The sequence below is a fragment of the Lithobates pipiens genome, unplaced genomic scaffold (assembly GCF_037356315.1).
Source record: "Lithobates pipiens isolate NorthernLeopardFrog02 unplaced genomic scaffold, aLitPip1_a1.2 Scaffold_16, whole genome shotgun sequence".
NCBI classification, from domain to species: Eukaryota; Metazoa; Chordata; class Amphibia; order Anura; family Ranidae; genus Lithobates; species Lithobates pipiens.
In genome coordinates, this window is record NW_027507748.1 from 68,375,987 (window position 1) to 68,399,825 (window position 23,839).

Sequence of the window (23,839 nt, forward strand, 5' to 3'; positions counted from 1 at the left end):
CCTGTGCTGTGGCGCTGCCAAAACGCTTTGCAGGTGCTTTGGCAGCGCTGCCCATTCATTTCAATGGGCAGGGGTGGTCATTGTTCCCGCACCTCCCGAAAGATGTTGCTTGCAGGACTTTTCTTCCCATCCTGCAAGTGTACCGCCCCAGTGTGAAACCACTCCGGCTTTCACATTGGGGAGGCACAAGAGGTGCTATTTTTAGCGCTAAAATGCCTGAAAAGTGCCCCAGTGTTAAAGGGGTCTAAGATACAAAACCTTCTGTCTTTACAACCACTTTAACTGCTTGTTTAGTCTAGGGGAGAGTAAATAATTTACCCAATCCTCCAATCCCCAGAAGATTAGCAGCAAGTCATTTTTTAATTTAAGCAGAGTAACTTTTCTTTCAGCAATTCTATGACAGTCTATTGCCACGTACAGAAGATCGGACATTCCGACAACAAAATCCATGGATTTTTTCCAACGTATGTTGGCTCAAACTTGTCTTGCATACACACGGTCACACAAAGTTGGTCGAAAATTGTGAACATCAAGAACGCAGTGACGTACAAGACGTACGACGAGCTGAGAAAAATGAAGTTCAATAGCCAATACTCTTCTGCTAGATTCGGAGCATGGGTGGAGCTTTGTGTGTCGGAATTGTGTACACACGATCGGAATTCCCGATCTCAAATTTTTTGTGACGGAAATTCTGCTGGAAAATGTCTGATGGAGCCTACACACGGTCGGAATTTCTGACAAAAAGCTCCCAGTGAACATTTTCTGTCTGAAAATCTAACCGTGTTTACGGGGCAGAAGAGTCTATGCACATTTGGGCGTTTACAGGCATATTTGTAGAGGAGAAATTAACGGCAGAAAAAACCCATCACAAACACTCTTTTGAGAGGAGGTGCCTAAATGTGGCGTTTAGGTGCGTCAAGCATTTTTAAGTGTACTTTTTACTAGTATTTAGGGGGAAAATGCTTATGAACGCAAACGCATGTAAATGCACCTACACAGGTTTACAATACGCCACAGAGGAGTGTTTTTTAAGCTTCTTTATTCTGCCAGTAGCTCTGCTATTTTTTCTGCTGCCTAATGTGCATGGACCCTAAAAACATGGTTCTAAAGCCTAAATATATTTTTACCTTAATGCACACCTTAATAAAAAATGTTTAGGCATCAGCATCCCTCCTACCCTCCCCCCCCCCCTTTTACTTACCTGAGCCCTCATTAGATCCAGCATTGTGCACATCTGCAGCTGCTCTCTCCCCTCACTTCCAGGTCTCCCTGGCTCTGCTGGGGCACTGGGAGCCATTAGCTCCCGCTGCTGTCAATCAAATCCAGTGACAAAGGAGCAGGGGGAGGGTCTGTATCAATGGACACAGCAGTGGGGGGGAGTACGCATGAGGGCCCTCATTGGAAGCAGCTTCCCATGGGGACACTGGACAGAGAGGAGGGGCCAGGAGCGCTGGCGGGGGACCCGAGAAGAGGAGGTTCATGGGCGTTCTGTGCAATTCCATTGCACAGAGAAGGTAAGTATAGAGATGCTTGTCATTATGTTATTTTTTTAAATACCTAAATTCTTTAATTTAAAAGTGTACTAATTCTTTAAACTGACTACAGCTGTAAAATCAGTTTTCAAATAAATGAATGACAAAGTGACTGGGCTAATTCATGGCAGAAATTCTAAAAATGGGTGAGATTCCATCTAAAGGTTCTGCCAATCCGCCCCATAGAACAAACTATCATCTTGTGTTCTGCCAGAAAGGTATATTTTCTTCATTTTGAAAAACACATAAAGTTATAGGTCAAGAGGAATGACTTGTGTACATTGTGTGAAGTAAAGATCAGCGAGGGCAGATGACGTCTTTGTGGTGAAATTGTATATATTTTCTCTTATATGCAATTCCATTAGAAGCAAATGACTAATATTCCGTGTGTTTTATTACTTGATGATTTATTGCTAACAGGAATGATTTACTGAACCTTCTTCTGCATCTTCTGAAGTCTTCGCATCAATGTAAGTAAAGCTAAATTAATTTGAGGAAAAGAATGGCATGCTGTTAATGATGGCAAATACAGGGCTTCAGAAAATGAGGGATTTACTCTGGTGATTTCGTCTTTTACAGATGTCATCCTGGTAAAAAATATGCCCTTGCATTAATGTGTACCTAAACCCTAAAACAAAATGTGAATTTATTACAGTTTACCAGTCAATAAATATGGTGGCTTCATTGTTTTTTTTCCCCCCTTTTTTTTCACCTGGTAATCCTTTGAAAAATACCGTACACTTCCAATTCTAATGCCGTGTACACACGATTGGAAATTCGGCCAGCAAAGAACGATGTGAGCTTTTGGTCAGAAATGCGATCGTGTGTATGCTTCATCGGACTTTTGCTGGCTGAATTTCGGCCAGCAATAGATTGAGAGCATGTTCTCAATTTTGCGGTCGGAAAAAGTTCCTATCCGAAAATGCGGAAGCTACAGTGCCTTGCGAAATTATTCGGCCCCCTTGAACTTTTCAACCTTTTGCCACATTTCAGGCTTCAAACATAAAGATATAAAAATTTTATTTTTTGTGAAGAATCACCAACAAGTGGGACACAATTGTGAAGTGGAACGAAATCTATTGGATATTTTAAACTTTTTTAGCTAATAAAAAACTGAAAAGTGGTGCATGCAAAATTATTTGGCCCCTTTACTTAAAGTGCAGCAAACTCACTCCAGAAGTTCAGCGAGGATCTCTGAATGATTCAATGTTGTCCTAAATGACTGATGGTGATAAATAGAATCCACCTGTGTGTAATCAAGTCTCTGTATAAATGCACCTGCTCTGTGATAGTCTCAGGGTTCTGTTGAAAGCACAGAGAGCATCATGAAGACCAAGGAACACACCAGGCAGGTCCGTAATACTGTTGTGGAGAAGTTTAATGCTGGATTTGGATACAAAAAGATTTCCCAAGCTTTAAACATCCCAAGGAGCACTGTGCAAGCGATCATTTTGAAATGGAAGGAGTATCAGACCACTGCAAATCTACCAAGACCTGGCCGTCCCTCTAAACTCATATACAGGACCATTCTGGATGAAAACCTGTTGGAGTCTGCAAAAGACCTGAAACTGGGACGGAGATTTATCTTACAACAAGACAATGATCCCAAACATACAGCAAAATCTACAAAGGAATGGTTCACAAATAAACGTATCCGAGTGTTAGAATGGCCAAGTCAAAGTCCAGACCTGAATCCAATCGAGAATCTGTGAAAAGAGCTGAAAACTGCTGTTCACAAACGCTCTCAATATAACCTCACTGAGCTCGAGCTGTTTTGCAAGGAAGAATGGGCAAGAATTTCAGTCTCTCGATGTGCAAAACTGAGACATACCCCAAGCGACTTGCAGCTGTAATCGCAGCAAAAGGTGGCTCTACAAAGTATTAACGCAAGGGGGCCGAATAATTTTGCACACCCCACTTTTCATTTTTTTCATTAGTTAAAAAAGTTTAAAAAATCCAATAGATTTCGTTCCACTTCACAATTGTGTCCCACTTGTTGGTGATTCTTCACAAAAAATAAAATTTTTATATCTTTATGTTTGAAGCCTGAAATGTGGCAAAAGGTGGAAGAGTTCAAGGGGGCCGAATACTTTCGCAAGGCACTGTATTGGCTACTGGCTATTGAACTTCCTTTTTCTAGTCCCGTTGTACACGCTGTACGTCATCGTATTCTTGATGGTCAGAATTTGGTGTGACCGCGTGTATGCAAATCCCGTCGGAAAGCCATCAGAGCTTTTTCCGACCAAAATTCAAATCGTGTGTACGTGGCATTAGGCTACTTTCAGACTAGGGCGTTGAGGGCCTCGGCGGTAAAGCGGCGCTATATTTAGTGCCATTTTACCGTAATTTTAGCGACGCCATTCAGCCACTACGGGGGGTTTTTAACCCCCGCTAGCGGCCGAAAAAGGGTTAAAACCTGCGGTGGCGCTTTGTCGGCGGGTTTGCGGCGCTGCCCCATTGTTTTTTTCAATGGGAAGGGGCGCTTTAGGAGCGGTGAATACACCGATCCTATAGCGCTGCAAAGATGCAGCTTGTAGGACTTTTTTGACTGTCGTGCAAGTGCACCGCTCCACTGTGAAAGACCCAGCATCAGGGTCTTTTCCAATGAGTCCTCTCACATTAGGTGGCCAAAGTATTTAAGTTTCAGCTTCAGGATCTGTCCTACCAGTGAATATTCAGGGTTGATTTCTTTCAAGATTGACCAGTTTGATCTTCTTGCTGACCAAGGGACTTTCAAGAGTCTTCTCCAACACCATAGTTTAAAGACATCAGTTCTTCCGCGTTCAACCCTCATTATGGTCCAACTTTCACAGCCATAGGCTTCTACTAGGAATACCATAGCTTTGACTATATGGCACTTTATCAGTAGGATGATGTCTCAGTTTTTTATAATATTGTCTAGGTTTGCCATCGCTTTCCTCCTAAAAAGCTATTTTTTTTATAACCTAACCCTGCTTTAAACTTATCCACAAATGTATCCCTGACCTGTCTGGTGTGTTCCTTGGCCTTCATGATGCTGTTTGTTCACTAAGATTCTCTAACAAACCGCTGAGGGCTTCACAGAACAGCTGTATTTATACTGAGATTCAATTACACACCGGTGGACTCTATTTACTAATTAGGTTCCACTAGATTATAATTAGAGGTATCAGAGTAAAGGGGGCTAAATAGAAATACATAAATAAATATATATACACATACATATATATATATATATATATATATATATATATATATATATATATATATATATATATATAAAATGTTTGGGGGTTCGTTTGGGGGTTTGCTAGAAAGTAATTTCTAGCAAAAAAAACTTTTTAACTAACTCAAAAAGAGGCTCGGTCCTTAAGTGGTTAATGTTACCAGTGTGCATACATTTTTTTTCTCCCATGTTTCCTTGAAGGGCTCAAGATTATGTATAATGTGAGCAACTGCTTCACTCCTTGTCTAAGGCCAGGTTCACATATGTGTGGCCACAGTTTCCAGCCTGGGGTCCGGTGCATTTCTGTTTACTGGTTCAAGTGCGATTCAGGTCCGAATTTTTGCCTGAAACTGCGCCGCGGCCGCCCCTGACATCTGTGAACTGGCTCCATTGAGACCCGGTCACGCGTATATGTCATGTAAATTGGATAAACTGTCTGGAAGAACATGTTTGTAGTTTACATAACCATATTGGTATTGATGGAAAACAAAATAAGTCCCTTCGAGGTTTTTTGAATGTTTTCCCTTTCCTGGCATCAGTTCAGTTCCTGGTTAAGCACCACATTGAGATATTTTCGAAAGTACATTGTGGCACAAAGGTCACATGTGTTAAGAACAACGTGCAGCTGAATAATACTCCTCCATAAATCAGGCACCTTGGTGCAGCAAGTTTAATATTAGTTAAGTGGAAAGACAGGAACAATCACTTGGGAACAAAGGGTGACTTATCCGCACAAGGTGATGAGTGTTGTTGGGCTGGTATATGTAAACCCAATCCTGATTTCTGAAAACCTCCTATGAGCTTTAAAGTAGTTCTTAAGGCTTAATGTTTTATTACCTTCATGCATTCTATGCCCCCCCCCCCCCCCAAATCCTTAGCTGTGTTCCCCTCTGATCCAGAAATTATAACAATAGCCTTGGCTGTCCTGGAATTCTCCCTCCTCATTGGCCTGGATATATATAAATGCTGGAGCACCAGACTGGCCTTAATGAGGTGTTTGGAAAGATCTTTGTGGGTGTTCACAGGACAGCCGGTTGGGATTCCTCTCCCTACTTTTTAACCATTTGCTTACTGGGCACCCAATCCCCCTTCCTACCCAGACTAATTTTGAGCTTTTAGCACCGTCACTCTTTGAACAACAATTGCACGGTCATACAACACTGTACCCAAATTTTTATCATTATTTTCCCACAAATAGAGCTTTCTTTTGGTGGTATTTGATCACCTTTGGGTTTTTTATTTTTTTGTTAAAAAAAAAAATACAGAATAAAAAAAAAATAATACAAAACCGTTTTATATTTTGTTAATACATTTTGCAATGCATGAGACTACACTAATGGGCACTGATAGGCTGCATTGATGGGTACTGATAAGGCCACACTGGTGGGCACTTATAGGCGGCATTAATGGGCACTAATAGGCGGCATTAATGGGCACTAATAGGCAGCACTGGTGGGCACTGATGAGGTGGCACTCGTGGGAACTGATGAGGTGGAACTGGTGGGCAGCACTGATGGGTGACACTGATGGGCGGCACTGAAGGGCATTGATAGGTGGCACTGAAGGGCACTGATAGGTGGCACTCATAGTTGGCAGTGATGGACACTGATAGGTGGCAGTGATGGGCACTGATGGGTGGCAGTAATGGGCAGTGATACGTGAAACTGGTGGGCAAAGATAGGTGGCACTCGTGGTTATTGATAGGTGGCACTGATTGCTGGCACTAATGCACTGGTGGGCACTGATTCGTGGCACTGTGGGCACTGGCAGGTGGCACTTGCAGGCGGCACTGGGGGGCACAGATGAGGCAGCTTCACCTCTTCCTCTTCGGGACCGATGTCCCTTGCACAGAAGCCGGGGATCGGCTTTTTTTTCTCTTCACGCTGTCGGCATTAGGAGAAAATAAAATGATTACCGATCTTCTGTTTACATCACGTGATCAGCTGTGATTGGCTGACAGCTGATCACATGGTAAGGGGCCGTGATTGACCCCTTACTCCGATCATGGGAGGCATGGAGAGCATGCAAAGGGGAGGACATCTATTGACGGCCTCCTGGTAAAGTAGGTCCACGCTGTAGCCATCATTCGGCTATAGCGTGGACCTGAAGGGGTTAAAAACAGCGTGGTTGTGTGGTACTTCATCCGCATAGCCATGTCATTCAATCATTCACAGTAATATGTGAATGAGGGAACTACAAGTCCAGTCCCAGAGAGCTGGGACTGGTTTTACAAAGAGGAGGAAGGAATAGTGGAGGATTTTAATCTTATTACCATCCCCCTAGACTAAGGAAGCATTTAACTCTTGCAATACAGAGGGAGGCTGAAAGGGTTATATTTTTTGGGGTCCAGAGTTCAGACATGTATAGGAAGCTATTTCAACACTAGCAATGCTATAAAGTCCTTAGGAGCTCACTGGGCAGACATAGCCAGTGCTGGAAAAGTAAAACTCAACTTAGAGGAGGAAAATAGTGGAGGAGGCCATGGCTATCTTGCTGGGTGGTGGGCTTCCAGATGAGCTAGGTGGTAGATGCGAGTGATTCCAGATTAGTTTAGAATTGAGGGGCAAGAGAGGGTAGAGTAGTGTGGATTTTAATACAAGTGAACTCGTCCTTTATACTATATTTAGATGGTGCTGGGACACACCTAGTGACAGTGTGCTTGGCTGAATAGGAAGCTACTGCAGCCAGAGACAGGATGGGACTGCCAGCTACAAGGCAGAGGGAAGCCAACAGTTCCTTCCATAAGTTCATTTTATCCAAAAAGTGGACAATAAATCATGCAGCACATATTTCTATCACACAAATTAAATATCTATCTATCTATCTATCTATCTATCTATCTATCTATCTATCTATCTATCTATCTATCTATCTATCTATCTATCTATATATATATATATATATATATATATCTCTATATCTATATATATATATATATATATATATATATATATATATATATATATATATATATATATATATATATATATATATATATCTATATATATATATATATATATATATATATATATATATATATATATATATATATCTATACACACAGTATATAGATGGAAGCAATAGCTACTGTTTATACATCAAATCCTGTTATTTTCTACAAATCAAGTTTAGATGTTTTAATGAAAGATGGAAAAGCCATTCATTAATAAGTTTCACTTATTTTTTTATCTTACATCATTTACATGCACATATATGTTTCATCAGCTAAAAGAATAGATGCCAAAGAAAATATAAAGTATAATATCTATAATATCTAGTTGTAAAATTTGAAAAGAAAAGGGGGTGTCTGTGGTAGATTATATTGCTTTACCAAATACTTTGGAAGAACGAGGTTCTTTGTTGCTGCTTTGGCCTCAGGAAGTCAATTAGCAACTATTGTGTATTTAAAGCGGAATTTCAGTAAATTTTTCAACTTACCACCCATTAAATCCTCTGCCCTTGTTGTTTTAACTTTGGATAGTAAAACATTTTTTTTTTCTGCCAGTAAATACCTTATACAGCCCACTTCCTGTTTCTTGTCTGGCCATTAGCCTGGGCTTATGACATCATGCACAGCTCTCTCTCTTAAGCTTGTGAGAGTTTGCCAGGAAGGGGTGGGGGGCGAGTCATAAGAGGACCAATGATAGCTGCAGAGCTGAAGGTGTATCTGTCTAAATTCAGGAAGTGAACAGGCAGCAGTTTCAGCTGCCCACAGTTAAAATGGTTGCAGCCAGACTCAGTGGAGTAAGATTTCTGCAGCATATTTGGCAAGTTCAGAATCACAGTATATATAATATAATATGCAAAGTAAATGAAGGGAAGCTTCTCTTTAAAGTGTTTCTAAAGCTCAAAGAACTTTAGGGAACGGTTAATCTCCTGCCAATTTTTTCTTCCCTTCACTTCCCCCCCAGGAACAGGAAATGAGAAGTAAACTCTGCAAAGTGAGGTAGATCCTCACTTGGATAGTTGTCACTGCAATAGTGTTTCCTGTTCAAAACTAAGAAAAAAAAGTATGACTTTAGATACACTTTCAAGTAAAATTCCAGGTTTCAATTAAAGGGGTTGTAAAGGTAAATGTTTTTTCACCTTAATGCATTCTATGCATTAAGGTGTAAAAACATCTGACAGTGCCAACGCCCCAGTCCCCCCCGTTTTACTTACCTCACCCCTCGAAAGTCCCGCGCTCGTCCTCGACTTCCCCTTCACCACTCAGCCTGGCCGCCGATTGGCTGGAGTGGATGGATGGAAAGCAGTGCAGCCATTGGCTTGCGCTGCTGTCAATCACATCCACTGACGCGGAGCGCCGGGGGGCGGGGCCGTGTGATACAGCCAGCGGCTATAGCCGCTGGCTGTATCATGGGAGCGCGCCCGCAGATGCTTCTCACCATGCAAGGGAGCTTGCATGAACGTGAGAAGCATCTGAGGGAGGAAGCCGAGACAGCCGCCGAGGGACCCCAGAAGAGCAGGTTTGGGGCCACTCTGTGCCAAACGAGCTGCACAGTGGAGGTAAGTATAACATGTTTGTTATTTTTAAAAAATAACATTTTTAACTTTACAATCCCTTTAACTTTAGCTGGTCCAAACAATCTACTTCCACTACTAAACAATGTGGTTGCTGTGTGCTGTTATATATTGTAGTAGTATTTTCTACATACATATATAGCAGCGTTATGTTTTGGTAGCAGTACTAGTGAGTTCCTGTCTGCTGCCAGAATAAAAGATACCACCATTCAGGAGAAGCCTTGTATTTTCATCATTGAATATAAGGTTTCCTGGGATTGGTTGAGGTGGAGAGGCAAACAAAGGATGTCACAATTTCCACCTTGGGCAAACAGAGGAAGCCTTGTATTCATTGATAAAAATCCAAATTTCTCCTCAATGGTGCAGAAGCCCTACTCTTTTTAGTGCCGGTGTCTTGTCATATAGTGTCCCCCATCCGATAGCGTCCGCTGTGTACTGCGCATGCGCAGTACACAGCAACACAGATTCCGAAAATTGCAGAGGATGAACGGCGCCTGCGCCGTAAGTCCAGGTTCTATCCCCACTATCTAAGTGGACATAGAGTAGGAATATAAAAGAGCCGAGCGCAGCGAGGCCGAGCCTGAAGCGTGGCGAGCAAAGCACGCCTGCAAAGGGGCCCTCTAATATTCACAACCCTATGTCCGCTTGGATGGTGGGGCTACCACCTCCACTCACGGCGCAGGCGCCGTTCAACTTCGGAGATTTTCCGAAGCTTCGTCTGCTGCGTACTGCGCATGCGCAGTACGGGGCGGACACTATATGATGGCCGGACACTATATGGCACAACACCGGCAACAAATGGGAAGTAGCCCATGCTGCTGCCAGAACTTAGGGCTGCTCACTGTATGTAGCTAATGCTACTACCATAGGTGTGCTCAGGTTGTGTGCTGGATGTGCCTGGGCACACCTTAATCACCCTGTTCAGGGCAGTTTCCCCCTGCTGCTGTTTCACCAAATCTCACCAACGTGGCTCCTATGAAAATCTTTTTTAAAACAAAACAAAAAAGAACTACTGACACTGTGCCCTACGGACACCAATCACTTCCCCACGACATTTTAAAATGTTTTTTACATGTATTTATAAGCCTATGAGTGTGTGTGTGTGTATGCATGTGTGTGCGTGTGTATCTATATATATATATGTAGCACCCACCACTTTAGGTGGGTGCCATTAGTTTAAAAGTTAGGCTAAATTGCCAGTGCCTGTATTTTGTACAGGCCTGGAGGTTTGTCTGGGTTAGGGAGGAGTCATAGGTGTAGCGCCGGCTCCTGAAGAGCACGCACTATGTGTTTTTGAAATGTAATGTTACACCTAAACTGCAGTTTGGTTTAGGTATAATTATTCCAAATTTTGACCTCGGCATCAGTCTGACTGGACTTAGGGTGTTCGGCCTAGCCATAGGGATTGCTGTCACTCCTGGCAGGCATGGAAACACAGTATGGTTGGGTGCTTTAAGGTTACTTTCTCTCGGAGTCAGCCCAGTGGGAGTGTCACTCTTGCTGTGCTTTCTGGGAGAGGGTACTTAAGATGTGGATGTCACGTGTTTTGGGGTTCCGGTCCAGAAGTATGTTCTGACTTCATGGTCCTGGTCCTCCTGACCAGCCCCCAGGATGGCTATGGCCTGGGATGTGGATCCACCCGACTTTTTGTCTCGGGCCTGGCTAGCCCGAGGCAGGGAAACTAAAGCAAGGATTCGGAGGTGGTCCGGTGCCATCTCAGGTTGTGGAGAGGCCCAGCAACTTCGTAGTTATCAAGGGGAGGACTCTTCTGGAGAAGGCCATGCAAGGGTTGGCTTCTCAACAAGAGCCTGGTAAAGCTGAAGGACCTAAACCAATCCAATCTCGTGGGTATCGCCGGACCGACTACAAGATTCTGGTACCACACGAGTGTTCTACAAGTATTCAAGTTTCCTTGTTCCTGTACTATAACAAAGTCTGTGGCATAGACTTGTTCCTGATTTAAGCACTATCCAACTAGGGTGAGGATCCAGCTGTGAATGGCTATTCTCTGGATTTTACTCAAAGCAAGAAAGTTCTTTATCACTGACTTTGACACTAATGCCGCGTACACATGTAGACGACTATCCAGCGGACTTAGTCTGGCGGACTTCCCGCCGGACTATCCGTCCGACTTTCCAAACGGGCTACTTGCCCACACACGGCACTTTTTCAGCGGACTTATACGGCGTACTAAGTCCGCCGTACTATTGAAATGAACGGACTCGCCCACACGCGGAGGAAAGTCCGCTCATTTCGAGCGCGTCTTCAGGTAGGCCCGCCACCTGGTATGGACTTAAAGGGGAACCCCAACGCCGAAAAAAAACAGCGTGGGGTTACCCCCCAGGTCCACATCGGACCCTTGTCCGAGCACGCTACCCGGCCGGCCAGGATAGGGGGTGGGGACGAGTGAGCGCCCGGGAAAAGTCCATTCATTTCAAAAGTACGGCGGACTGGCATACGCACGGCCGGATTGTAGTGCAAAACTACTTTCTAAGTCCGCCGTACTTTCGGGTAAAAAAAGTCTGCCGGAGGCTACACACGGAGGGATTGTCCGGCGGACTTGAGTTTGCCGGACTTTTCCACCCAATTGTTTGATCGTGTGTACGCGGCATTAGAGTACCTGGACTTTCCACCTAAACCCTCTGATCCTATACTGAGAGACTGTTGTTAACTACCTTCTTGCAAATACAAATCCCTTTAAGCGGATCTGTCGTCAGTCTCTATAGTTTCTGGGCATCTACAACAGGAACCCCTAGATGCAAATCGAGGTGAAGAAGGTAACGGTAAGCCCATTAAAATCAGCCGCTCCTTTGGGGGTCAGTGCAACATAAGTTAGAGGGGGGGGGGTGTAACCACCTGTTCATCACCCTGGGAGAACACTCCCTTGTTCTCCAGAGGAATCTTCTGGAAAGGAATCGGGTCAGGCTCTGATTGACAGGCAGTGTGTATGGAGCCCTTGTCCAATTGTTAATTTTCTTGGTCCAGAGCTCATACATATACACTGGGGTCACATGTTCCCTGGGGAGTTGGAGATGGGAAGAGAACTAATCCACACAGGCTTAAAGATGTGACGTTAAAGCCCAGGGCTGGAAGGCCTGGAAGTTCTGAGATTCCAGTGCTGGATAGCCACATAGATCTTCGCCGGAAGGTGATGGAGGTTCAGAGACTCCAGAGCTGGAAGGTTTCCACCAAGTTTCCGAAGCAAGAAGTAGCTGCAAACCGACCAGAGCTAGCCCGGGGAGGAAAAGGGCAGGAGAAGAAGGCAGGTGAGGCCTGGGACTGCTAGCATTTCAATACCACATGCTTTTCAGAGGGGCATGTGTGTCAGCTCACTAAAGAGAGGGACTATTCACTCACATACATCTGCATCCTGGGGCAACTCCTATTCTGTTCATCACTGAGGTGATAGTACTTGCCGGAATCTGGAGTAAAGCTCAAGTTTGTACATTTCAACTCAGAGGCAATGTATATCTGTGCGTCACTGAGGTGATATCGCCCACCGAAATCTGGAATAAAGTTTTCAACTGTTCTACATGTGTCTGTGCTTTACTACAGCAGGGGTGGATGAAGCGGGGGTTAAACCAGCCATACTGTATGAACTACTAGCAGCTCCCATATGTATATATACAGTATCTCACATAATTGAGTACACCCCTCACATTTCTGTAAATATTTTATTATATCTTTTCATGTGACAACACTAAAGAAATTACACTTTGCTACAATGTAAAATAGTGAGTGTACAGCTTGTATAACAGTGTAAATTTGCTGTCCTCTCCAAATAACTCAACACACAGTCATTAATGTCTAAACAGCTGGCAACAAAAGTGAGTACACCCCTAAGTGAAAATGTCCAGATTAGGCCCAAGGTGTCAATATTTTGTGCGGCCACCATTATTTTCCAGCACTGCCTTAACCCTCTTGGGCATGGAATTCACCAGAGCTTCAGAGGTTGCCCCTCCTGCATGACGACATCACGGAGCTGGTGGATGTTGGAGACCTTGCGCTGTTTTCCATTTGAGAATGCCCCACAGATGCTCAATAGGGTTTAGGTCTGGAGACATGCTTGGCTAGTCCATCACCTTTACCCTCATCTTCTTTATCAAGGCAGTGGTCATCTTGGAAGTGTGTGTTAGGGTCGTTATCATGCTGGAATAATGCCCAGCGGCCCATTCTCTGAAGGGGGGGGATCATGCTCTGCTTCAGTATGTCACAGTACATGTTGGCATTCATGGTTCTCTCAATGAATTGTAGCTCCCCAGTTCTAGCAGCACTAATGCAGCCCCAGACCATGACACCACCATGCTTGACTGTAGGCAAGACACACTTGTCTTTCTACTCCTCACCTGGTTGCCACCTCACACGCTTGACACCATCTGAACCAAATAAGTTTATCTTGGTCTCATCAGACCACAGGACATGGTTCCAGTAATCCATGTCCTTCGTCTGCTTGTCTTCAGCAAACTGTTTGCAGGCTTTCTTGTGCATCATCTTTAGAAGAGACTTCCTTCTGAGACGACAGCCGTGCAGACGAATTTGATGCAGTGGGCGGTGTATGGTCTGAGCACTGACAGGCTGACCCCCCACCCTTTCAACCTCTGCAGCAATGCTGGCAGCACCCATACATCTATTTCCCAAAGGACAACCTCTAGATATGATGCTGAGCACGTGCACTTAACTTCTTTGGTCGATCTTTGTGAGGCTTGTTCTGAGTGGAACCTGTCCTGTTAAACCACTGTATGATCTTGGCCACCGTGCTGCAGCTCAGTTTCAGGGTCTTGGCAAACTTCTTATAGCCTAGGTCATATTTATGTAGAGCAACAATTCTTTTTTTCATATCCTCAGAGAGTTCTTTGCCATGAGGTGCAATGTTGAACTTCCAGGGACCAATATGAGGGAATAAGAGCGATAACATCAAATTTAGCACACCTGCTCCCCATTCACACGTGAGACCTTGTAACACTAACGGGTCACATGACAGGGGAAGGGAATGGCTAAATGGGCCCAATTTGGACATTTTCTCTTAGGGGTGTACCCAATTTTGTTGCCAGCGGTTTAGACATTAATGGCTGTGTGTTGAGTTATTTTGAGGGGACAGCAAATATACACTGTTATACAAGCTGTACACTGACTACTTTACATTGTAGCAAAGTGTTGTTTCTTCAGTGTTGTCACATGAAAAGATATAATAAAATATTTACAAAAATGTGAGGGGTGTGCACTTTTGTGAGATACTGTATATTATATATACCCACATGCATATGTGTTTGAGCTTTGGGGTGCACACCTATGGCTACTATCGCATATTCAAGTACACACTGGGGCTGCATTGTTTAGTAATGCTAATTGTTCTTTTGGGCCATTTTGGCCTAAACAAACTATCTAAAGTGCAATTAAAGGAGCTGTAAAGGCATTAAGATAAAAAGCCTTCCATGTGCAGCAACCGCCCCAGTACCCCAAATACTTACCTGTGCCCCATCTCTCTCCAGCAATGTCCACAAGACATTGCTGGAGAGTCAGTTTTGGCAAGTCAGTTTTGGGCACCAGTTCTCAAAAAGGATATCGGGGGAACTGGAGAAAGTGCAGAGAAGGGCAACCAAACTGATAAGAGGCAAGGAGGAGCTCAGTTATGAGGAAAGATTAGAGGAACTGAATTTATCCACGCTTGATAAGATGAGATTAAGGGGGGATGTGATCAACATGTACAAATATATAAGGGGTCCATATAGTGAACTTGATGTTGAGTTATTCACTTTTCAGTCAACAAAGAGGAAAAGGGGGCACTCTTTACGTCTAGAGGAAAAGAGATTTCATCTCCAAATACGGAAAGGTTTTTTCACAGTAAGAGCTGTGACAATGTGGAATAGGCTCCCTGCAGAGGTGGTTCTGGCCAGCTCAGTAGATTGCTTTAAGAAAGGCCTGGATTATTTCCTAAATGTACATAATATAATTGGGTACTAACATTTATAGGTAAAGTTGATCCGGGGAAAATCCGATTGCCTCTTGGGGGGTAAGGAAGGAATTTTTCCCCTGCTTTAGCAAATTGGATCATGCTCTGCTAGGGTTTTTCGCCTTCCTCTGGATCAACTGTGGGTATAGAATTGGGTATATGGGATTGTATGATATTACTACTATTTTTTTATTTTATTTTTTTGTGGTTGAACTTGATGGACTTGTGTCTTTTTTCGACCTGACTAACTATGCAACTATGTAACTATGCAACATTCTACCCAGCAATGGAGAAACAGCAAAAGAAGTACTACAAGAAGATTTTCAGGCATCTTCTTGAGCAATGCTTATTGAAAGCCTACATTCTGCTAAAAAAAAGAGTGGCAAGCCTGTCATTCATTCTGATTTCATTTGGAAAGTTGTCAAACTTATCCTTGTGAACCACCAAATACCATCAATGGGTGTGACTTGAGCTGGATGTCGTGTTGTTGGCGTTGTCAACCCGGAACGCCTGATTGTTCATTACTTCATGGACTACATCCCACCAACTGAGAAAAAGTCAGCACCTACAAGGATTGTTGCTCGAAACGAGATTACAGTGAAAAGAAAATCAGAAAGGAAACCAGGTTCCATTGTCCTGATTGTTATGTCGAACTTTGCGCAGTCCTAAGTTTCAAAATGTTTCCTACCCGGGATTTCACTAGACCAGTATGCAGCATCTAGTATTACAGTGACTAGTAATACTGCACCCTTGTTTGGACACGTTTCGGTTTTTTTGGTTTGATTACATTATTAAATAAAAATGTATTATTATATATATATTTTTTTATAATTAGTATTTATTATATTATAATTTATGATTTTGTGTTTCAAACTGTATCATACCCGGGATGTCTAGACTCTTGTTTTGACAGATTTAAGTGAGTTATTCCTTAGCCCCTGTACACACGGTCGGAAATTCTGCCAACCGAATCCGTCGGATTTAGTCTGACGGATTGTGTCCGAAACTGTTGCATACACACGGTCGGACTAAGTTGTCGAAAAATCAGATCTTTCAGAACGTGATGACGTAATTTCGTTACGATGGGACTAGATTCAGGCTAGTAGCCAATAGCTTTGATGTAGGAATTTGATCTGAGCATGCGTGGCACTTGGTCCGATAAAAATTCTCTACACATGATCGGATTACGTCCGACCGGCCCAGTTGGTCGGGAAATATTTCCAACATGTTGGAAAATTGGGTCCGACGGAGATTCGGACGGAATCAGTCCGATGCATACCACACACAGTTGGATTATCTGACGACACGGTCCGATAAGACGCATTCCGACGGATTCTCCGACCGTGTGTACGCGGCATAAGAATTACAGACCTACAATATAAAACAACAAATTTCCATGAAAAACAATGTACCGCTTTGACATTTAAACATACTGACATAATCAAACCACCAGGGAGGTTAAATCCTAATAATTAAAAGGACAAAAAGGGTCCATTCACACCATGTGCATTAGGCTGCATTGGACAGCAATGCCTAAAGCGGTAGTAAACAACGCTTGGTGACTTGTACCTACAGGTATGCTTATATTAAACTTACCTGTAGGTACAAGAAATATTTCCTAAACGTGGACCACGTAGGAAATAATCACTATGTGTTTCATATGAGTGACGTCATCGTGACGTCATCGTGACTCGGTCATTCAACTTCTTTCAACATGCTTTACTGGTGTTTGCTGGGCAGAATTAGGACATGTGCTATAGTATGGTACAGCGTTTTGCAATACACTAAATGCAAATAAAAGATAAATTACATTGGGTCCTGCTATAAAAAAAAAAATAGATGGCAATACAACGAGTTTAAAAAAACTGCATGTTAACGTAGGAGAAGGGATCTCACCACTCCAGGAGCACACATGTTAACATAAGTGGTTTTAACACCCATCAAGGAACACAGTGCACATTGTGTGAATCTAGAAAAATACTATGAATTTCCTTTAAGCAATAGGAAAGGAAGAACGTAGCATGCAATGGCATTTTCTTAACCAAAACACATAATTGATATGTTTACTCTCCACATCATTTGATCATCCATGGGGAATCGGGATACAATGGTGTGTCACTCAAATGCTGAGTCACAGTCCAGTCAGGACAATATGCTTGGAGTAAAATAGTAATATGATCAGAGGACAAAACCTGCTCTATGACGAACTATATAATTGGTAACATTCAGATGTTCATAATAGGCGCTGTATGACAATCTACATAAAATAAACTAACAGCAAATAACAATAATTTTTGGTGTAAAGAAATATGCTTGACCTTTGGAATATGTTTTGCAAGTTTGGAATTGCCAAATTCAAGACATAGTAACTTGCAAATGACGGTAAATCTACATGAATTGATTAAATGTCTCTTTAATCAACAACATTGTTTCTCAGCTGTGTTAAACCTAATTAATTGGAACAGACAATCATTAAATGGCCACTGTATCCGACAATTAATTTCCTCTTGCTCAATGTTGATAAAGTATCATGCATTTTCACTAAATGCATATTTTGAACTATTATTACAGTGTTTTTTGAAAATCTATATTTTTTTTTAAATTTCATATTTTTTAAGCTTGCTCTTTTATGCTTTGCGACTGTATTTAATATAGAGATTCCTCGGTTAGCCACTAGAGGACCTCAGACTCAGAACACTTACTTTAGCTTTCTCTTAGGGCCAGCTCATACCAGGAATCACACAGGAACACGCTTGCGTTCCTGTGGGATTTAAATGCGGTGTGTTTTCAGACCATTAATTTGAATGGGCTGAAATTGCAATGTTGCAATGTACCACACCAAAGGTCAAGGTGACAGGGTGGTTGTCACGTCCTCAATGTTTCCCTCCTTGTTGGCCACCAAGTTACATGAGAGGCCTACTCCAGGGTGAGTTTTTCTGGGCTATGCTGATCACTTGTAACAGGATCACTCTACTCTACACATGGGGTACCTTTAGGCCGCGTACACACAGGCGGACTGTTCGCCCAACTTTGTCCGCTGAACAGTGTTTCAGCGGACAGTCCGCTCGTGTGTGGGCTTTCAGCGGACAGTTTCAGCGGACAGTTTGACGGACAAAGTCTTTCGGAAATTCCGAAAAACTGTCCGCTGAAACTTGGTTTGAGCGAACAGTCCGCCCGTGTGTAGGCTACTTTCGAAATGAGCAAACTGTTCCCGCTCGGAGGAAAGTCTGCTCATTTCGAGCGCGTGTGAAGGTAGGCGGGGCCCGCGACGGAGACGTCGCGGGCTCCACCGCCTGGAATGGACTTAAAGGGGAACCCCAACGCCGAAAAAAATCGGCGTGGGGGTCCCCCCAAAGTCCACAACAGACCCTTGTCCGAGCACGCTACCCGGCCGGCCAGGAAAGGGGGGCGAGCGAGTGCGCCCCCCCTCCTGAGCCGTACCAGGCCGCGTGCCCTCAACATGGGGGGTGCCTTGGGGAAGGGGGGGTCGCGCGGCCCCCCCACCCCAAAGCACCTTGTCCCCATGTTGATGAGGACAAGGGCCTCTTCCCGACAACCCTGTCCGTTGGTTGTCGGGGTCTGCGGGCGGGGGGCTTATCGGAATCCGGGAGCCCCCTTTAAGAAGGGGGCCCCCGGATACCGGCCCCCCACCCTATGTGAATGAGTATGGGGTACAATGTACCCCTACCCATTCACCTGTAAAATAAAAGTGCCCAAAAAAAAACCACAACACACGAGAAAAAATGTTTTATTGCACAGCTCCGGGGGTCTTCCGTCTTCGGGGGTCTTCTCGCCGGACTCCTCCGCTATCTTCTTGTAGCTCTTTTATTAGCGGAGGAGTCCGGCTTTCTTCCTCCCCGCCGCCGGCCTCTTCTCCCGACTTCGGGGGTCTTGTCCCCCTCTTCGGTTCTTCTGCCGGGCCACCGCGCCTTCTTATAGCTCTTTTGCAGGTGGTGGCCCGGTCTTCTGTCGCCGCTGTCGCCGTCGCTGCCTTCCGTTCTTCTTCTTCTTCTTCTTCTCCAGGAGATGTTGACACGACGCTCTCTCCGGCCGGAATGCCAGAGCCGCCCTGCGCTGCCACTTATATAGTGCCAATGGGGCGGTGTCACATGGTATATGTCACATGGGTTGGTCACATGGGTTGATGTCACATGGTGACCCCGCCCCTTACGATGTCATAGTCCCCATGTGACATCAACCCATGTGACCAACCCATGTGACATATACCATGTGACACCGCCCCATTGGCACTATATAAGTGGCAGCGCAGGGCGGCTCTGGCATTCCGGCCGGAGAGAGCGTCGTGTCAACATCTCCTGGAGAAGAAGAAGAAGAACAAGAAGAAGAAGAAGAATGGAAGGCGGCGACGGCGACAGCGGCGACAGAAGACCGGGCCACCGCCTGCAAAAGAGCTATAAGAAGGCGCGGTGGCCCGGCAGAAGAACGGAAGGCGGCGGCGACAGAAGACCGGGCCACCGCCTGCAAAAGAGCTACAAGAAGGCGCGGTGGCCCGGCAGAAGAACCGAAGAGGGGGACAAGACCCCCGAAGTCGGGAGAAGAGGCCGGCGGCGGGGAGGAAGAAAGCCGGACTCCTCCGCTAGTAAAAGAGCTACAAGAAGATAGCGGAGGAGTCCGGCGAGAAGACCCCCGAAGACGGAAGACCCCCGGAGCTGTGCAATAAAACATTTTTTCTCGTGTGTTGTGTTTTTTTTTTGGGTACTTTTATTTTACAGGTGAATGGGTAGGGGTACATTGTACCCCATACTCATTCACATAGGGTGGGGGGCCGGTATCCGGGGGCCCCCTTCTTAAAGGGGGCTCCCGGATTCCGATAAGCCCCCCGCCCGCAGACCCCGACAACCAACGGCCAGGGTTGTCGGGAAGAGGCCCTTGTCCTCATCAACATGGGGACAAGGTGCTTTGGGGTGGGGGGGCCGCGCGGCCCCCCCTTCCCCAAGGCACCCCCCATGTTGAGGGCACGCGGCCTGGTACGGCTCAGGAGGGGGGGCGCGCTCGCTCGCCCCCCCTTTCCTGGCCGGCCGGGTAGCGTGCTCGGACAAGGGTCTGTTGTGGACTTTGGGGGAACCCCCACGCCGATTTTTTTCGGCGTTGGGTGTCCCTTTAAGTCCATTCCAGGCGGCGGTGCCCGTGACGTCTCCTTCGCGGGCCCCGCCTACCTGTACACGCGCTCGAAATGGGCGGACTTGCCTCCGCCTTACGTGGGCGAGTCCGTTCATCTCAAAAGTTGAGCGAACTGTTTGGCAAACAGTTCGCTGAAACAGTCCGCTCGTGTGTGGGCAAGTCCGCTCATGCAAATTTTGAGCGGACTGTTGCGGCAACTGTTTGACGAACAAAGTTTCAGCGAACAGTCCCCGCGTGTGTACGCGGCCTGACTCTTGTGCCTTTTTCATCAATGCCCTGGGACAAGGCCAAGACCACCATGGGGGAATACTTGAACTTAAGGCTGGCCTCTGCTGTTAGATGACACTGTGTAACATTGCACCGTAACTGTTCTCCGGTTAACTCTTGGGTCCTCCTGACAATGTACACCTTCTCCATAACTAGCATTTAGGGGGGGACACACTGAGCCTTGTCTGCATCCACCTATCCAGCATATTCCAGCCCCGTACTTATACCATTTAGGTTTCGGGCAGCTTTGGCTCCTTCTTGCATCTTCTCCTCGGCGGCTTCACCCTGCGTCTCCTCCTCCTCGGCGGCTTCACGGTGGCTTCACCCTGCATCTCCGCCTTCTTTGCAGCTTCACGGCCAGTTCACCCTGCGTCTCTTCCTCCTCGATGGCTTCACGTTGGCTTCATCCTGGATCTCCTCCTCCCCTGCAGCTTTACGGCAGCTTTACCCTGCGTCTCCTCCTCCTTCAGCGGCTTCTTCTTCAGCAGCCTATACGATTGCTTCTCCTCTCGGCCAGTCAGGTCTCAAGACCCACTTCCCAATTGGCTGGGAGGAGAATCAGAAAGACAATAGCGAATATTAATTTGCTATTGTCACACAATTGGGTGGGCTCTACGCCTTCAGACCACTGTTTTTTAAAGCCAGTTAGAGCCTCAAGGCTCTAAACATGTGTTTAAAAAAAAAATGGACGGGCCGCCACTGGTGATGTCAGTCACTAAAAAAGGTTGACAAAAGACTGTTTTAGAACAAAACATCTGTATAGACTAGAGAACTCTGAAGTACAGGAAAAAGAAAGTATTTTATGAACAGTTAAGAACAATACATCATTTTTTTTTCTTGTTTTCTGTTTTTTTGCAGGACTTTTTTTTTTGCCCCCCCCCCCCCCCCAGAGTTGACAAGGAACAGATGAAAATCTTTGCTAATCCTCTTGAATAACCCACCACCATCAAAAGGCTGCAAAGGACCTTCTCGATGGATGTGAGTTTTGTTAGAGCCACGTTTCCTTTGGTTCTTGTAATGTGAGATGAGCATTTCCTGAGAGAGTCATTAGAGTACCACACAACATGGCTGTGTGCAGGTTTTCAGTTTGCAGTTAATAAGGAGCAGGTGACTGAGCACCTTGAAGCCATCAGCAAGAATTTGAATTAAACCAGCAAGCTCTGTTCAATGTATTCCATTCGACTTTATTACACTGTGGTTCACACAGAACCCTTTATATTTACAGGGAAATCTCTAACAAATGTTTGCTGTGAGGGTTTGTTGGTTTCTGCTTCTCGTTAACTTTCCTTCATTACACCATGGACACATGGCTCAAAAGAGGAGACGTCACTCTGGAGCACACTGTCCATGAGTAGACGTTAGCAGATGATGGTAAAAAATCTGTTTTAACTGCATTTCACTAAATCTGATCTAGTGCTCTCATAGTGCATCTCAACTTCTAACCAACTGATAAGCTACTACTTAAAGCTGTACTTTTGCATAGTTACAATGGTCCAACTTGGAAGCAAGTATGCATGTTTATTTCTGACTGATCCCTGTGAAAGCTGAGAATCTCATAGTAGTCACCGCTACCATAGTGATCCTCGCTGTCTTCCAGATTACATGCCGAACGGTTGCCATGCTGCGTAGTAACCTCAAGGGGCCCCTAGCTTAGTACAGACACCATTCAGAGAACACCTTGTATTTTTATCAATGAATAAAAGGCATTTTCTGATTGGATAAGGTGAAGATAATGATTTCACAGACCCACTTCTCAACCTTGTCCAATAAGACAACTCTTTGAATACAGTGACAAAATGCAAAGCATTCTCAATGGTGCCCATGCCACAAGGGCAATCATTATGTAGCAGGGCAACTGCTTGGCATGGGATCCCTAGTATAGTGAGGATTAATGTAATAGCAACTACAGTAATTTGGATTGGCCATGTATCGAATTACCAAGTATGCAAAAAAAAAAAAAAAAGGTTAAAGAATAATAACTGTTTTGCCAGGAAGCCTATTCCTAATTTCCTGTTTGAGCTGACAGCATGGTACTAGTGGTTCTCTAGAATCCCAAACAGCGTTGTTAACCCTGTCTGTTGGATTGCAGAACTCCACCTATCCTCCAACTCTCTCTATACCTCACTACATGCATACATACTGTACATACTGCCTGCAAGAATTTTACAAGCCTGTGAAGACATCACAGGGACTACAGGAACCAGGTAAATAAAAAGGTGAGACATGACCTATGGGGAAGAGACATGACCTATGGGGAAGAGACATGACCTATAGAGAATAAAATAGTTTGGGATTAAATTTGTGTCATAAATTGTAATATCAAATGCCAGGGCAAAAATGCACATGAAAAACCCAGATAATATAGTAATTTATTAAAATCAACAATAATATTAGAGCACCTCATAAACTTACATTAGATGGTGCTACCACAGCACATGAGAAAGCCTATCACCTCTGGTGGGTTCATTGGATGTTGAAATGGCAGCGGTGGAGAAGTTTTGTAGGCATCATTTTGTCCAATACACAATACACTCTTCCAACAAAACCTTGATAAAGTCACATTGATTGACAAAGGGTCAAAAGGGTTAGCGTAAGGGTTTCTCTATTCCTTAGTATCAAATGTGATGTTCCTAGCTAATGAGACACTGTTTAATGGAACAAGAACAGTAGTTGAAAGAAACTTCCCTATTCCCAGGAGCCAATTTAAGCCTGTTGCCCCCTAAAACGACTACAAAAAGATTTAATTTTCCCTTCCCAATGACTTAATGCATTTTCACCTTTTATGAAACTTCACTGCCCAGATCTTTTGGTAAAAATTTGGTGAAGACTTCCGAATGACCAACAACACACAAAGGCAGCAACCCTATTGGAGCATGCAAAAAATTGGGACAACTTATATGGCTGCATGAAGTGGCCGCAGTTGGGATATGCATGGAACCGATATCCTGTCAGAAACCATGAATCAGACTGAGACAGAAGTACAGTTAAATCACACTTGTTTATTAATAATAATAATAATAATCATAATAATAAAAAGGTAAACAGAGTAAATGTAGTCAAAACATAACCAGAGTTCAGGAAACGGAACAGATAGTCAGACTAGCCAAAATGTCGTAGTAGAACAGCAAGCAGAATCTGGAGCCAGAAGAAATGTCAGCCAAGCAAATCTTTAACAGGACCACAGGGGAGCATCTCTAGAGATGTGACCAAGGCGAAGGCAGA